This window comes from Leguminivora glycinivorella, chromosome 1 (genome assembly GCF_023078275.1).
Source record: "Leguminivora glycinivorella isolate SPB_JAAS2020 chromosome 1, LegGlyc_1.1, whole genome shotgun sequence".
Taxonomy (NCBI): domain Eukaryota; kingdom Metazoa; phylum Arthropoda; class Insecta; order Lepidoptera; family Tortricidae; genus Leguminivora; species Leguminivora glycinivorella.
Genome location: NC_062971.1, coordinates 17,388,912 through 17,406,281, shown reverse-complemented (window position 1 = coordinate 17,406,281; position 17,370 = coordinate 17,388,912). Strand labels below are relative to the sequence as shown.

General features: G+C 36.5%; 1 protein-coding gene and 1 long non-coding RNA gene across 2 annotated transcripts in view; one reads left to right on the top strand and one right to left on the bottom strand.

Moving 5' to 3' along the window:
- LOC125229479 (DNA-directed RNA polymerase II subunit RPB1-like) overlaps window positions 1-17,370 on the bottom strand; it is an 80,404-nt gene that overhangs the window by 45,498 nt on the left and 17,536 nt on the right. The window lies entirely within an intron of this gene.
- On the top strand, window positions 14,021-17,211 carry LOC125229626. Its single transcript, XR_007177425.1, has 4 exons — window positions 14,021-14,492; window positions 14,739-14,809; window positions 15,288-15,362; window positions 17,050-17,211. It is a non-coding gene; the product is annotated as an uncharacterized LOC125229626 (long non-coding RNA).

Below are 17,370 nucleotides of genomic sequence, written 5' to 3'. Positions count from 1 at the left end.
TAAATATCAATCAAAGCCACGGAAGACAAAAACAATCTATAATAAAATCAATGGTAAAAAACCTCAATCGATTGTTTTTCACATGCTTTCACTAGTTTCACTTGACCTTGGCGCCGCCATCTTGAATTACAATAATTAGCCGCCAGTTTGTGCGTGACCGCCTGCCCTTGGGTCGGATTCCCATATGTTACGTCAACGTGTCAGCTGTCAGTCTTTTGTTTTTAGCCGGCGTTGTGGTATTGTTTTGACAGATTCGTGGTCAAGTCGTCACGTCACTTGCTTGACTTGGCCATTATTTAACATTAACAGCATTCATGTTAATGTTTTATAAGTAGTTGTATGTATAACAATACTCGTATAGGTAATTTAATTAATAGCTAGGTACTTAAGTATATTACAATCTAAAGAGTCTGGAGTTCTGTAAATTCATCTGATAGGTATGCTAAAGATACCTAAAATTTAGACCGTTTTTCAAGGACCTTACAGGCAAATAAAGCGAAGACAATTAACAGATATTTTGATAGGGCAGACTTTGCACCTACTTACATATGTAAATTTAATACATATTGAATTCGATAGAAGTTTGACATTAAAAATAACCCTCACGCCATTTGTAGTATCAAAATCGTTATCATCTTAGCTTGGCCGGGCTCCAGGTCTTTTTATTACCTTATAGGCAAATGTTTTAAAGGCAAAGATATTCATTAGGTACTAGCGTCAAACAATAATCAATGTTTGTGGTCTTCATAAAAGCAGATCAGCTTTACCATATTATGCCAATCCTTGTATACTTTCAGTACTTACCTAAAATCCCAGGATTTACTAGCATTATCAGAATCTGAATCGATGATGATGACAATGGGGCCAACATTTTGCTGTCGGAATCTAGTTCAATGTTTTGACACGAACTTTATTAAATCAGAGAGCATTGCAGGATACAGTAGAGCAATTATAGAGTTATGCGTACCTGCCGTGTTAAACAACAGTAGGTATAATTAAACTCGTCTGTACAAGGGACGACTTTCACTACTCTTGACCCCGCGGAACCAGTTCCCCTTACGCTGCACTTTATGCCTCTTCTTTGTATCGGTCGCTCTATGACAAGCAAGCCTCATGCACTACTACTGGAGGCACGTAGGTAACTCTGAACGATTTGAGGATAAGAAAATTCAAATTATTTGTAGTGGAGTTTAATCTAACAAATCGTACCCCGTACCAATCGTGACTTTTCAATTCTATAATTTGCTTTAAGTTTTATTAATTATTATTTCTTACTACAAACGCATAAATGTATTTCCTTGAGTTTTTAGAAACATTAATTTTGAGTCAATATACATACTGTATGATAATTTTAAGAAACTTTTTTTTTCTTTTCATATTTTTGTATTTTTTACGACATAAGTACGTCAATTAAGTAACTAATATAAAGTTGAACTTTTCATTTAACTGGTTAATTGGAACTAAGTTCACAACTAATTGGCTACCCCAGGGCCAGGCGATTATACCACGGAAGCATATTTTTACGACACGCGTTACAGCCGTTGAAGTTATTAAAACTAATTCTCTTGCGCAACTCCGAAATTAGACGAAAGTGGAAATGAGATGTAAATTTCTTTGTTTGCAGCTGTCTTAGCATTGTTATGTGGTTGAAAGTTACAATTATCTACGTTATGCACACGTGGGCAAAATTATATAGCGACTTGAGGTAATTTGTGTGCGGCGGAAATTTGCGTATTTTTTACACATATACATAAAACTACTGTTACGTACGTAAATAAGCAGCTGTCAGATCCACTGAATTATTTTTTACTCCAATAATAGCCGGCATGTCTTACACCAAGACACAGCTTCGAAAGGGGGTAAATACTAAGTACCTAAACAGGATACATTCAACGTCACCTTGTAGTATCGATTCACGTCTCAAATCGTTAATTCACATAAATCTAATTGCATACACCACGTTACGTAACAGTCGCGTGTCCGTCTCGGCACATTGCCGGGGGCAATTAACTACAATAACATGCTCTGGTTCGGTAAAATTTAAAAGATAACGATCATGTTTTCTTAAATCATTATGGTTTTCTTAAATTACCATGCATTCCACTCGAGAAAGGAACGAGGAAATTAGTTAGGCACCTATTAAATTCTTGAGCCGGAATATACATATTTTAAATGGAAAGAACCGACTTTATAAAACAGTTTGTCATGCTATTGAAATTATTTACGGCTATACTTAACATTTCTCTCATAACGATTACAATCAGCCCGAAGACGTCAAATATTTTTCAAAGTTTTTGATTTAGTATTTCGAGAATAGTGTCTCAATCAAACGTATAAGTAATACGCGAAAATCAACCAAAAGTTTTAAACGTAGGTATGCTTTTAAGATTTCTCTGAGTTCTCTTTAAACAACAACATTGCCCCCTTCACAGATAACTTTTTTTGTCTTTTGTTAAAGATCAGTATTATAAAGTATAGTAGTATAACGTCAACAAGTAGTTAAGATGCCACTAAATGGCCAGAGGCATGTTTCAGAGACTGGCTACATTAATTTAGGCATTCCTCAAGGGTCGGCGGCCGGAAATACGCTATTTTTATTGTTTGTGAATGACTTACCCTCTGCCATCACAAATGGACTCTCAGTGTTATTTGCAGACGACACCACTGTAGTTGTTAAGGCAAAAACACACGCGCAGTTGGCCGAGGGAATAAATGAAACTTGTGACCAATTACAGACATGGTTTTCATCAAATGGCCTACTGTTAAACATAACAAAATCCAATGTCATGATGTTCTCGGGCCGCAACACCACGGTACCGCCATGTATCAGTAGCTGCCCAATGCCGTTATGTAACAAAGTAAAGTTTCTGGGTTTTGTACTTGACTCGAATCTGAATTGGAAGTGCCATGTCGATCAGCTTTGTAATAGGTTGAGTAGTTCTATATTTGCGTTGAAAAAACTACAACCTTTGATATCAAGGAAGTCGCTTAAAAACGTCTATTTTTCACACTTTCACTCCTTGATGTCATACGGTACACTGATTTGGGGAAATTCAACAGATGCCAAGAGAGTATTGATTCTCCAAAAACGTGCCATCCGTTTACTGGCTGGGGTTGAACAAAGGTGCCACTGCAAAGAACTCTTTAAAAAGTATTCCATAATGACGCACTTTTCCCTATACATGTTTCAAGTTTTGATGTTCGTAAGAAGAAACTTGTCTACGTTCAAACGTGTCGAAGTTATAGGCAAATAGATAAGATCGACGGGAAGACTGCGAACAGTGCCGCGTCGCATGGCACTTTCATGCAAGAATCCACGAGTGATAGGCCCTACCTATTACGAACGCCTACCCGCCGAATTAAGAACTGAAATCTCTGACGAAGCATTTGAACTTCAACTGAGGAACTTTTTATTAAAAAATCCATTATATTCGGTAGATGAATATATGGAATTAAAATTGTAATAATTTACTTGACATTTTGAACTATTATTATTACCAATTGCTCATAATTTCATTTTAATATGACGATCATTATGAGATACCTAACTATTAGACTTTTAATTTGACTTGTGCTTTATTATTTATTTAGTTTTTAATGACGGTGGTTTTGAAAACCACATTTACTTATTGTTAATTTAATAATTTCTATTGTTTTTGAGTATTATTGACGTTATATTATTGTATCTTTGCATGCCAAATTATTATAATTGACGATCATAATGTAAATTCATATAGGTTAACGTAGAATAATTTATACTGTAATTTACCATTATGAAATAAATAAACTAAACTAAACTAAACTATAAAGTATTAAAGTACCTACTAGTGTTTCGGCTAAGAGAAACATAAATAAAGCTTTTTAAGGCAGCCAGCCCCTCTAACACAACTTGCCTTGTCGCGCGCGAGTCCATACTTGAAGTCGCGCTTGATGTATGGACTCGCGCGCGACAAGGCAAGTTGTGTTAGAGGGGCTGTGGTGTTGGTAATTATTATAGTGCGTATTCTTTTTTTTATGATCTCACTTTAAGACTGTAGCCTAAAGGGCCTGTATGTATGTTATGCTATGCCCTCCGCGTTGAATAATGAATGAAACATAGTGGATCGGAGCGTATCCGAGGAATGGCATTAGAAAGGCGCCCGCGCAAGGCTGCCGCCATGTTCGGACGCTCGGCGATATGGGATTAATTGCATTTGAGGACAGTTTTATCGGTAACTTACTAAGTGTTACATATGTAGGTATTCAATGGTAGTGGTTACCTTCCTTGTAAGACAACTTACAAACTACAAACCTACTCCGAATTGTTACTATGTACCTATTGGAAATTTTAGAAGTTACTCACAGGTAACATATTGAGAATGGGTCAATAATTTTACGAATATTGATATTACAATACAATACTCTTTATTGCACACTTCACACAGTCTAGAAGTAATGCACAAGAAACAAAAACAATTAAACAGAGGTAAACAACAGGCGGTCTTATCATGATGGGATGATATTGTATAATAGACTAGGTATATGCTATCCATATAGTTTAATGATTTAGTGTAATTATAGAGCATTATTTGGTTATAAAAACTATCTTATGTTTCGTTCTTCTTAGTTATAATCTGGCTGTGCTCCAAAATTAACAGGCATAATTTGTATAAATAGGTATTTAATAATATATGACAAACTTATTAATAGTTCGTTCATTGAACCGCAAGTAAAAATATGAAAGAATCATCAGCCTTTTACTATTTTTACTCCCAGACATGAGCAACCTTTGGAACAGGTTTGGAAATATCACCGGAAAACGGCTAAAGGTCTCACGGTGAACTTATGACTCATGCGCTCAAGTTATAGCCCAGCTTGTCCACAATTCCACATGCTGACTTCAGTACGACAAAACTGAATAGAACTTCTGCCACGAGTTTCAATTGTTTTAAAATACGTTAGGTACTATGTAGAGTACGTCACGGATAACCTAACCACAAAATTAAAATTTTAAATAAACCCCGACATTGTGGACCGATTTTCATGAAACATGGCTAAGAACACTCCCGACTAACTCAGCGTTCAAACAAAAAAAACTAAATCTAAATCGGTTCATCCGTTCGGGAGCTACGATGCCACAGACAGACAAACAGAAACAGATAGATAGACACGTCAAACTTATAACCCCATCGTTTTTGCGTCGGGGGTTAAACATTTATTGTATGGGGATGCACTTACTAGAACCCAAAATTACAATATGTTCCATGACGTGTACCTACGTTAGAGTAACTTATTATATAACCTAACCACAAAATTAAAATTTTGAAAAAACCCCCGACTGCAACATAGTTGACCGATTTTCATGAAACATGGCTAAGAACACTCCCGACTAACTCAGCTTTCAGATAAAAATAATTTTTAAGAAAAAAAACCGGCCAAGAGCGTGTCGGGCCACGCTCAGTGTAGGGTTCCGTAGTTTTCCGTATTTTTCTCAAAAACTACTGAACCTATCAAGTTCAAAACAATTTTCCTAGAAAGTCTTTATAAAGTTCTACTTTCTTGATTTTTTTCATATTTTTTAAACTAATGGTTCAAAAGTTAGAGGGGGGGGGACGCACTTTTTTTCCTTTAGGAGCGATTATTTCCGAAAATATTCATGTTATCAAAAAACGATCTTAGTAAACCTTTATTCATTTTTAAATACCTATCCAACAATATATCACACGTTGGGGTTGGAATGAAAAAAAATATCAGCCCCCACTTTACATGTAGGGGGGGTACCCTAATAAAACATTTTTTTCCATTTTTTTATTTTTGCACTTTGTTGGCGTGATTGATATACATATTGGTACCAAATTTCAGCTTTCTAGTGCTAACGGTTACTGAGATTATCCGCGGACGGACGGACGGACGGACGGACGGACGGACGGACGGACGGACGGACGGACAGACAGACATGGCGAAACTATAAGGGTTCCTAGTTGACTACGGAACCCTAAAAACCGTCGCCTTTCGGGTTCTGGTGAAAGTTACTTGCGAATGTTGGATTATGTAGAAATGTGTAGGTATTTTTTAAAACTGCTTTTAATGCTTTAATTATTAGATGGCAACATAAATGAATATACGTATAACGTTAAGGTTTGAGGAGTTTCCTCAATTCCTCATGAATCCGATATTATATTATAAGAAATCGAAGCTTGACAAACTTTGACTTGAAAACTCAATATGCTTAACAAACATAACTAAATAAATAAATGTCACTGTTCTGAACTTAAATGCATGCTTTTCTTGCAAAAATACCAAAGTCACTTATGAGTGTGCCGTTCAGATTTGAGGAGTACGGTTCTGACTATCATCAGCAGTTCCACTGCACCAAATGTCACTGTTCTGGACGCAAGTGCATGCTGTTCTTATAAAAATACCAAAGTCACTATAAGCGTGCCGTTCAGATTTGAGGAGTTCGGTTCTGACCATCAGCAGTTCCACTGTACCAAATGTCACTGTTCTAGACGTAAGCGCATGCTGTTCTTATAAAAATGGCAAAGTCACTATAAGCGTGCCGTTCAGATTTGAGGAGTTCGGTTCTGACCATCATCAGCAATTCCGCTGCACCAAATGTCACTGTTCTGGATGAAAGTGCATGCTGTTCTTATAAAAATACCAAAGTCACTATAAGCGTGCCGTTCAGATTTGAAGAGTTCTATTCTGGCCATCATCAGCAGTTCCACTGCACCAAATGTCACTGTTCCGTACCTAAATGCATGCTGTTCCTTTAAAAACAGAAAAATCACTATATGTATGCCTTTCAGATTCGAGGAGTTCCCTCGATTTCTCCAGGATCCCATCATCAGAACTGGGTTCTGAGAAAAATGGGACCAATCTGTATGCATATACATTCAATTAAAAAAAAAATTTCAAAATCGGTCCAGTAACGACGGAGATATCGAGGAACAAACATTAAAAAAAAAAAAAAAAAAAACATACAGACGACTTGATAACCGTCCTTCTTGAGATATGAGGCGACGGTTAACACTTTCGCTACCAAGAACCCGACTGTCGGGTACACCGCTCGTAGAAGCGTAGCCGATTACATGGGTTTCCCCGTATGTAGCGAAAATGTCGTAGCGCCGCGTAGAGCCCGGTTTCGAAAGTGTTAAAAACTAAATCTAAATCGGTTCAAAAAGACGAGCAAGTGAAAGGATGCTATATTTGAACCACGAGCGAAGCGAGTTGTTCGAGAATAGAATCTTGAACTTTGCGAGTTTTTCATCACACGAGAAGTAAAATACATTTTCTCAAACATGCAATGAAATATTGTCTTTACGTTCCTTAAAATGGGCTGGGAAGTATCGCTTTTTGGGCGCAACAACTCGAGAGGACTGTAAAGGGATTTCATATTATTTTTTAGGCCTAGGCCTGCAAAGTAAATTTTTTTTATAAAATATTGTCCTTTAGAGCATTTTTTTTTATTTCATTGTATGTTTGAGAAAAGCACTATACATGCCTCGGCGTGAAAACGGATACCCGGCCTCGTATCCCTATCCGGCCTCGCTCGCACGCTCGCTCGGCCGTATATACCCACTTGGCCGGAAATCCTCATTTTCCCGGCCTCTGATGTAATGTACTATTGCACCCGTGTGTAACCCAAAACTTTTCCCCTATAGCGAGGAAAGTACAACGCAAAAAATGCATTTATCACTGCTTCCAGTAGTTCCACAGGTGGTAAAACATTTTCATCACTAGATTGAAGGATTTTAACTATGTTCAAGGTGAAATTACTTTATCCACTAGGGTATAAAATGTGTTTTTACCTGCAGGCATTAAAGGTTAAAACACGTGTTTCCGAGCTAGTGAGGGGAAAAATATATTGACCTGTTCCATGGGTTTGGTTGGTTTGTTTTTCAAAGCTATAGTATAAATTACTAGATTTTGCCTGCGGCTTCGCTCGCGTTAGAAAGAGACAAAAAGTAGCCTATGTCACTCTCCATCCCTTCAAAAAATTACGTCAATTCGTTGCTCCGTTTTGCTGTGAAAGATGGACAAACAAACAGACACATACCTACACTTTTCCATTTATAATATTAGTATGGATACTTTTGCTTACATGCATGAGGATTATATGGTACTTGTTTCACTCATTCTTCAATAATCTTTCCGCTTCCTTTATCCTGCTATTTATATCTTACTTTTAGCGCATTATATCAAAGGTATTGTTTTTGCCAGTTGCTTATTGCTAAAATTCTTGATTGTTTCCGGCAGTTTAATCGTTGATGTTTATCAATAATTAGCTAGATGTATACTGTATTTTTATTAATATTTTGCATTTGAATGACCTTTATTTTAAATAATTATCGATAATGTTAAGTACCTGGGCATGTATACTAAAACAGGTGTTGCTGAACTATTATAAATTTTGACTCGCATACCACAGCTTGAAGAATGCCTACTAATCAAATCTTCGCCCAACTTTTCCATTTGGTACTTACCTGAAAAAGATAAAAAACCATTAGTGTCACCAAAAAAGATAAAGATACGTAATATACGTTTAGCATGACAAGTTTGGTAGCAGTGTAGGTATTGTCTTAGTTTTGAAGATGCATACTGATATTACTGATGTGCCTACATACTTCATAAAAACTAATCTGTCATACTAAAGATTAACCGACAGTATAGCTGACTACTACATAAAATAACGACGGTTAGGATGCACAAACCATGCGCGGAAATATATTATGATTAGTGGCTTTATCTATATGCTTCAGTCGTAATTACCGGCAACCAACATATGTTATTATGCTTGGACAGTTCTGTCATGCTAATGAATTCACAGTCTTTAAACCACTTAACAAAAACAAAAATCTTAACATGATTAAACCAATTCATAACGACCTCGAATTTTCCCATAATATTTCCATATATTTCCATACTATACAAAGAACAGACAAAGCCTCATTCACATCGCTTTTACGAGTGATAACAATGGATCGTCCCGGCGGTGGTGCTCGGAATACCGAACATTTCGCAACCGAGACCTTCCCAAAGCTCAATGGAAACGATTTATTTGTTTATAATAATAATTGTTTTAACCGTGGCTGAAAGAGTAAACATATTACTTTTGACTGACTGTGTATTCATAGAATAACTGGCATACATTTTTAGATTGTTGAACGGTTTTAAATGTCTAGACTCGTGAAACTAGTTTGATATAATTTGCCTAACGTGTAAGTATTGAAACCTTTAGACTCAGTCGGACGATCAATACCTACTCAACCAATATATACTGTAACTAAAATGTCCGCTCACCTTACTTATTTACTTACTTACTTGTCCCCCCTTTAAATATACCCCGTAAATTTGGCCTTGTGATCGTCTAGCGTGAATAAGTAGAACCCTTCGATGTGATCCGCGATAACCTAGATCCTTTAATGAGTATCAGCTGTATTTTTGACTAATATTTAAAATTTTATTTATTTATATTTTAAAGAAGAATAAAGGTTATTGTAGCATAATAATATAGTGTTATAGAAGAGTATTTTATCAGATTTAGACCTAGAAAGTTATATGTGAGAAAATTAATGACGTAATAAATAAATTTTTAGAATAGAAGTCAGTGAGTGAAACATACATGAAATAAATATTAAAAAATATTTTAGTAATCATCCGCTACGCCTTATTAGTGGTCCCGGCTTGGGCAAGGGCTTGCGATGCGGTATGGGACCCCTGACCCGACCAAACCACTTTATCGGGAACCTAAGCAAGTAAGCCTGAAGGGCTATCTATCTACGAACTAACACCCTGTTTTTTGTTTGTTCCTTTTTCCCTAGTTAAACCCCCCGTTCCCCAATACTGCTAATAGACCATAACTTCTCGACCTTTCTAATGTACTAACGAAATGCCGAGTAGTCGCTAACCTTTATGAAAACTAAGTAAGTCTACTAACTTTTCTAAGCTTTTGACTTTCCATCAGTGGACGGCGCTCGCATGCCACTGGACCCTATAACAAACTAATCCTTTTATTCCAAAGACAGTTTGTTTCCCTAGCCAATTTGATAGAATTTACCTTGAAAACCCAGTTAGCAACACTTAGCATCCCGCCGCTACACCAAAAGATCAGAAATTGCTACCACAATTATTAATCACACTCAGGTAAATTAAGTAATAAGAGATTTTATGAGTTCAAAGTTTTAGCAAGCAGTTTAAGATAGTATACACCACATTTAAAGTCCATTTAAACCACATAAATACACATTGACCAATTATATTTTAAGACCAATCGTAAAAGAACCCTACTTTCATAGAAATAGTGTGTGACGCTACCCTAATCCTATCGTTTTCCCTACTCTAGCATATCTGAAACACAGACCATCACTTACCATAGATCTAATGTTCAGAATATGCACAAGTGTATCCCTACCATAAGCTGTACAGTTCAGCCAGCGAAGCTGAGATAGGCAACCTATAGGCTTGTGTCGGTCAGATCCCCCCCTCTGCTTTTGCCCGCGGGCTAGGGTAGCAGAGAGTAGATCGCCCTATCCGTGTATATATCCAGTATTCTAAGACACACCAGTACCAGCCACACGGAAGACCCAGCTGCGATCAAACTTTACTTAGATATGGATCGATCACAACCGAAATCCCCAGCGACCAACGCCAGCATGAACCAGAGCACCGAGTAAATAAATATAAATATATATAAGACCCCAGCCTCAAATACTGCCGACTTCAGTGAGCAAGGATTACTCCTAATGTCTTTCGTCAATCGTGAAAGTCCTCACTTCCATCTAACAGTTGGACTCTTTGAGACCGGTGAGAAAATACGCTTTTGTAAGTAAATAAAAGCGCCCAAGCCCTCCACTTGGAACAAAAGACCCCTAAACGCCTTATGTTTAACAGCCGCAAGGTATAAAGCGCTTAGCCGGACAACAGTCTGTCACAAACAATGATCTGGCTTATAACTTTCACTAAATAACCCCATGGAAAATTACTAAATTCAATTTTACTGACCAACTAAATAAACGAATGAAGTTTCCTTTACGTGCTATAATCTAAGCTTAGTTTTGCAAGAATTACTCCCTACAAAACCAAACACAGACTTATCTCCAAGCACCAGCCATACATCGACCCAGTCTTTGTATTGCTTGACGGCACTCATGAAACAAAGCACAGAAAACTTCACTATACACATCAATTTAAATGTAACACTACACTATAAATAGAACACTAAATTAACCCCACAACTGACAGTAAAGCAATTCCACCACAGGTCTAAATTCAACTGTACGACGATATTGTCCCCGCACAATCAAACAAAGACACAATTTCAAAGTTTACAATCACTTAGAATAATTTCCAAGTAGAAACAAACAGAGAAATAATAGCAGAACAACTTCACTCACCAGTATAACACACGAAAGCCAGAGACACTGTTAGTCTTGTGGATATTGTAAGAATGACGCGCGTCGGCTCGCTCCGACCCTTTTATAGTATCTAATGGAGACACAACAGAGACTGGGGACATAATGGAGACTGGAGACATACTGGAGACTTAACAGAGACATAACAGAGACATACTGGAGACTGGAGACATAATGGAGACATATTGGAGACACAATGGAGACATAACAGAGACACAATGGAGACATAACAGAGACATAATGGAGACATAGTGGAGACATAATAGAGACACACTGGAGACTGGCGACATACTGGAGACACAATGGAGACATAATGGAGACATATTGGAGACACAATGGAGACATAATGGAGACATATTGGAGACACAATGGAGACATAACAGAGACATTATGGAGACTGGAGACATAATGGAGACTGGAGACCTAATGGAGACATAACAGAGACATACTGGAGACATAACGGGGACTGGAGACATACTGGAGACACAATAGAGACATAATGGAGACATAACAGAGACATACTGGGGACTGGAGACATACCGGAGACACAACAGAGACATAATGGAGACTGGAGACCTACTGGGGACATAATGGAGACTGGTTTGTTTACTAAGCCGTACACCCTATACATTTAACGTCCATTTCTCTCAGCAAATAATCGTTTACCTATCAGTAGTAACATCTGCATGCTTGCACGTGTTTTAGAGAGAGACAGAGCTATTGATATTGTTACCTATGTAGTCCAATAGTGGAGTGTTTCGTAAATATTTTTACGTAAATATTATTTTGTGAAAGATTGTTTAAATCAATTTAGTAAGTAACTTCGCAATGAAAGATCACATTTGTTCCTAATTGTTACATTGAATGATATATTCAGGAAGTATAATAATCAATATTAGTGATTATTACCTCTCTGACTTGTAATTAGAACCAAGACGCAATATCGGAACGTCATTCGTTTGTCAGATCAGATTGTCAATGTCAACAATCCATCCATGTGAATATAGTTTGTAAATAAGCTTTTTCCAATAAGTTGTGCATCAAATAATAGTGAATTTTATGAGTGATGACGTAACTAAACATGTGATAAAGCTTCGCAGATATTATTTGTTAAAATATTCAATGAAATCCCGAAGGAAATATGCACCAAAAAGTTGGTCAAGGAAAAGTTGATTCGCCGTAAGTTTTATATGTAATAACGAGTCCATTTCCTCGTCATAGATGCTTGTTCTGTTACAACTCGCCCCCAGATTGGATTTCTTTTACAAAATACAAAGTGGTTAGTAAAAAAATCCAATCTTATTTAGCAAAAGAAGCAATAAAATTGAATAAAAGAAAAATATCTCTAGATCAGTCGGAAATATCCCCCCCCATTTCTAATTGTGTGGTGTGTATTCCAATACTATGCGACTGCTAGCGACTCAGTTTTGAAATCAGCTCATCAGAGTCTCGACAATGAACCATGAGAACTCCTTTCCCAGAGTCCACGCACCGCCAGGGATATCAGGTTGTGAATCTGATAGGTCCTACTAACCCGTTCTTGCTAGCTCATTCCCCGGTCGCGGTGAATATTCATTCCATCCACACTGTTGGACCGGAATAATTACCGTAGTAATTTCAACGAGTTCACAATAACTTCCCACGCAATTACGAAGAAACCTTTAGAGCTCTCATTGTAAGTCCAGAGCAATCAATCTCCATTGTCGGAACTCAAACCAATGTCTCTACCTAATCACTCCAGCCACATGTTTTGGCGCATGTCTCATACTTGAATAAAATATACTGACTTAAGATTTGTTTGGAAATGTGTGTTTTTTTTTATTTTTATAAAACAAACCTTAAATGACATAACCATGTACCTCAAGTTGGTACCATATCATGATCAAATGAAGAAATGATTTGATGATACTAAACTCCACATATTGGAAAACATAACAAGGAAACAATTATTGAAAAGAGCCTCGTTCTCACTAGACGATATCGGCCCTTAAATATGTCGATTGTCAAATACATCCCATTCAAGATGAGGTGTGTGGTTTTCGCATGGGTCTTATTACCTTGTGTAGTAGTAATCATAAAAAACTACCCTTGAAATGGGTCGAATCCATTGGATTTTAACCTAACCAATAAGAATTTTATGACTAATGTGTTCCCAAAATTCCCCCCCCCCCCTTGTTTGTTCCCGCAAATTCCGACCAAACTAGTTCTGACCACTTTCCAGCGCTGTCTGTCTGTATCAATCCACTCATTCCATAAAAAAAAAACATTTGAGACACACTTTCATATCTTACATCCGTCATATCCAGCCATTCAATCTACCAAACATACATCTATAAGCATTCATCACCTCTAACTTATACACAATACACATACACTAGTTCATTCCTCCTCAATTACGCTTTCACTCGATTGTTTACAGAAAGCCAACGCTTTTAAAAGTAATCAAAATAAATAATAAAAATAGAAATAGAAACTAGATAATAATTTTAAAAGTTTACCTATCCCATTTTACCCTACTCTACCCTGACTCGAAGACAAAGAATATTTCATTTTATTTCCTTTATTTTATTCATCTATATTTAATTTTATAAAGTAATTACTCTGTCATGAAACACGAAACTCCTGAACACACCTCGTTTAAAGAGTAAACATCAAAAATATATCTTCGATTAATTTACTTGACCTAGGCTACCTAACTGTACTTGGAATTTATAAAATTTTTGCGGTTCCAAACAATGAAATGACTTAATTATTTTTCTGAGGCACTAGCTTATTGATTATGGAAAGTAATATTTGTAGGCCTTCAAATAAATGTTATGGCATTTAAAAATAACCATTGAGTCTTGTACAAACTTTGTATTTTTCAAAGATAAAGATTGACTTTGGATTGGACACTTAAATAAAATTATGTAGACTGAAAATCTAGACTTAATATAAATATTGTTCTTGTTACAATGGGTTTAAACAATGTATGTATTAATTTTCAGTATATCTAATCGGTAATCAACACCTAAACAATTCCAACTAGTTGCAAGCTGAACGGGACAATTTTCCGGTGTGTCCTTTATGGACTGTACCCTGTCATAGCACTATCTCCAAGTAAGTACAAAACATCTTGTCATTAAAAAGCTATTCTTAGATTTAATTAACCCTACTTAGTAAGTTAAACGATTCGGCAGGAAAACTGTATTACTTGGAAAAATGGATAAGGTAGCTCTCTTTTTTTTCTAACTGTGAATGAACAAGATAAATATAAACAATCTTAATGATGCATATTTATAAATAAGATTCCTTAAACATACATGCACCCTATTTTAACTAAACTTTTCATATATACAATTTCAGGTTTTACCCGAGAGGCCACGCCTCAAGTCGGACTTTCCTCCACACATCTACTGACTTCATATAAATGAAAGGTACTTTATGTTTTATTATAATAACACGTTCTAATTATAAAATTTAAAAGTTAACAGCTCATGGCAAATAAGAATTTTATCTTGAAAATTGAAACGAAGCATAGAACAAAACGGCGAGGCACGAGCTACCGGGTAAAAATCAAACTTAACTGACTCATCCTCATTTTATTGGCTAAGCAAACTCATTACTAACTCATTTATGTCCTAGCTCATGTAGATATGAACTGCAAGGCAGGGGTTCTCAAACTTTTTTATTTTTAATTTCCTTTTTGTAATTTTCGCTGTATGCGTTGTTTTTTCCGACACAATATTTCTCACGGGCGTGTCTTAGTTCCAAAATTAAGCGACGCGCCTCTGTGAGTAGATAAATGAAATAATATTGAACCCAATTTGGCAGAACCTAACTCTAAAACTAAACCCTTTTCTTACTCTATCTATAATATATGAAAATTTCTAATGTCTGACTATTTCCTTTCAGTGTACTAAGGACTCACTAATCTGCACTACCAGTAACAAAGTAATCCGACAATCAGACTGGACCCGGTCATGTTAGGTAAGTTTACATACCTACTGCATACTACATACATACTATTTCTGAACCTCAGTAAAATATGGTTTTATAGTAGTAATGGTGCTTATTATCTATGCCTACTTAACTGGAATATTTCAATCAATTTTCATGAAATTATTTAAGCAATTGTGACAATGATCAAGCAGTAGTGGAGTTAGGGTATGGCGAGGTACGACCTCCCAGATGCTGGTAATGCTAATATTTCGTAGGATATGTTTGACATGGTTGTAATGAAGGAGGTTGTGTGAGGTTGTATGTTGGCATACTCCTGACTTGTGAAATATTGCGACAGTTTAGGGTTCCGTATAAAAGCTGTGTACACAATCTGCCGAACATAATGATTGTATGGTTTTACACTTACTATTTTAGACTAGCCTACAGCTTATCATGTGAGATAACGAACTCATGTCATATGGACCTATTGAAAATCTTGTTATACATACATACTTATTTGTATTACTACAATAAAAATATATACCTATAGAAAGTTGAAATTCGCACAGTGCATTTAATTTATTGAAATAATTGGCAGATATAGGCTACGCTACGGTGACCGCTTATCGTCAAGCGGGACATATGCTTGTTAACCACTGATATAGTATGAAAATGTGTGATGACTTATAAGCTAATGAACTTAAATTAGTCCTAATATGATTAATACCTATATCTTAACAGACAGACATTTGTTCTAATAGTGAAAATATTCAGTATAAAGACTTTGTCAATTTATTGTATGATGTATGAAATCCTGTGAGACAATACGTAGATTATAGCGTGACAACTAAAATGCAAACAAACCATCCATCGAAGGAGGTACCTGTCATAATACCACATGCGTGTAGCTATTCAGCATTCATAGAAAAATGGCGGAATGCCACCTATAATTTTGTACTTCAGCGCGACAATAAATAATCGCGCCCCCATAACGATTAGACTAAAGCCTATCTTCTTGTACTAGGTCTTAAATCTAGGGCTTAGGTATCCTGGATTATTTTAGGAAAATAACCTTACATCTAGACTTATGTTAGCGACCTACTTACTCCCCTAAGTAGTAGGTAGTTATCCTGCCTATAAATGAAATTCTGTATAACAGACGCCTGCCAGGAACATACATATAAGAGTGTTCATGGACTATATAGGACAGCATCGAAGCTATCCGATCTCCGGTGTGAAGTGCAAACGTGATGTGAGCTTTCAAAATAGCCCTGAAGATGGCAGAGCCTGCTATGAAAATGTACTAGACATATAGAGAACTATTTGTTTTAACATGAAATTCTATTGCTATTGTACATAGTTCACACACTTATGTTTCCAATTCCGGTCACTAGGTGGCAAACTCTTCTAAAGTGCTACAGTTCCGCGCCTCCGGCCTTTTATTTTAGGTACATGGGTATTTTTTCTATAAGTACCTAGTATTTTACGTACTAGCCCCGCCTATCCCTCAGCTAGAAAAACATACATTAAGGCACAGAATAAATAATAGTACTACGCATAGGCGCAAGGGAACGTCAAGATGTGCCAATGCCAACAATTGCTACGTAGCAACGCAACCGAATGGCCTAATTGGGACGATGTTTAGTTCAACTACTACGATTATGAGCTAATTTCCTAGAAATAAATTTGTCTTAGTTTACTACGTTACTTTAATTTTATTATTTTTATTTTTCAGAATCCAGAGGTAGGAAATGAAAATACAATTGACTCCGCATCGATGCATGACCTCGCCCGGAACGCGGCAAGAAAAAAACAATGGAAGAAAATACTACAGACGTGTTTATTAACAATAAAGTTATTTTTGTTTTTATGAAATAGCGATTGAATAAAAATATTAGGTATATGAGTTTTATTTAGAGATGAAATAAGTCAGAAATACAGCACACCCACTCGTCTTCACAGCAACAAATGTAGCCTGGTAAGGCTATTATTTATTTGTAAACCTTGGTATCCAAGATGTGTTCTACAGAGCACATCTTAGATCCCTTGGTCACGT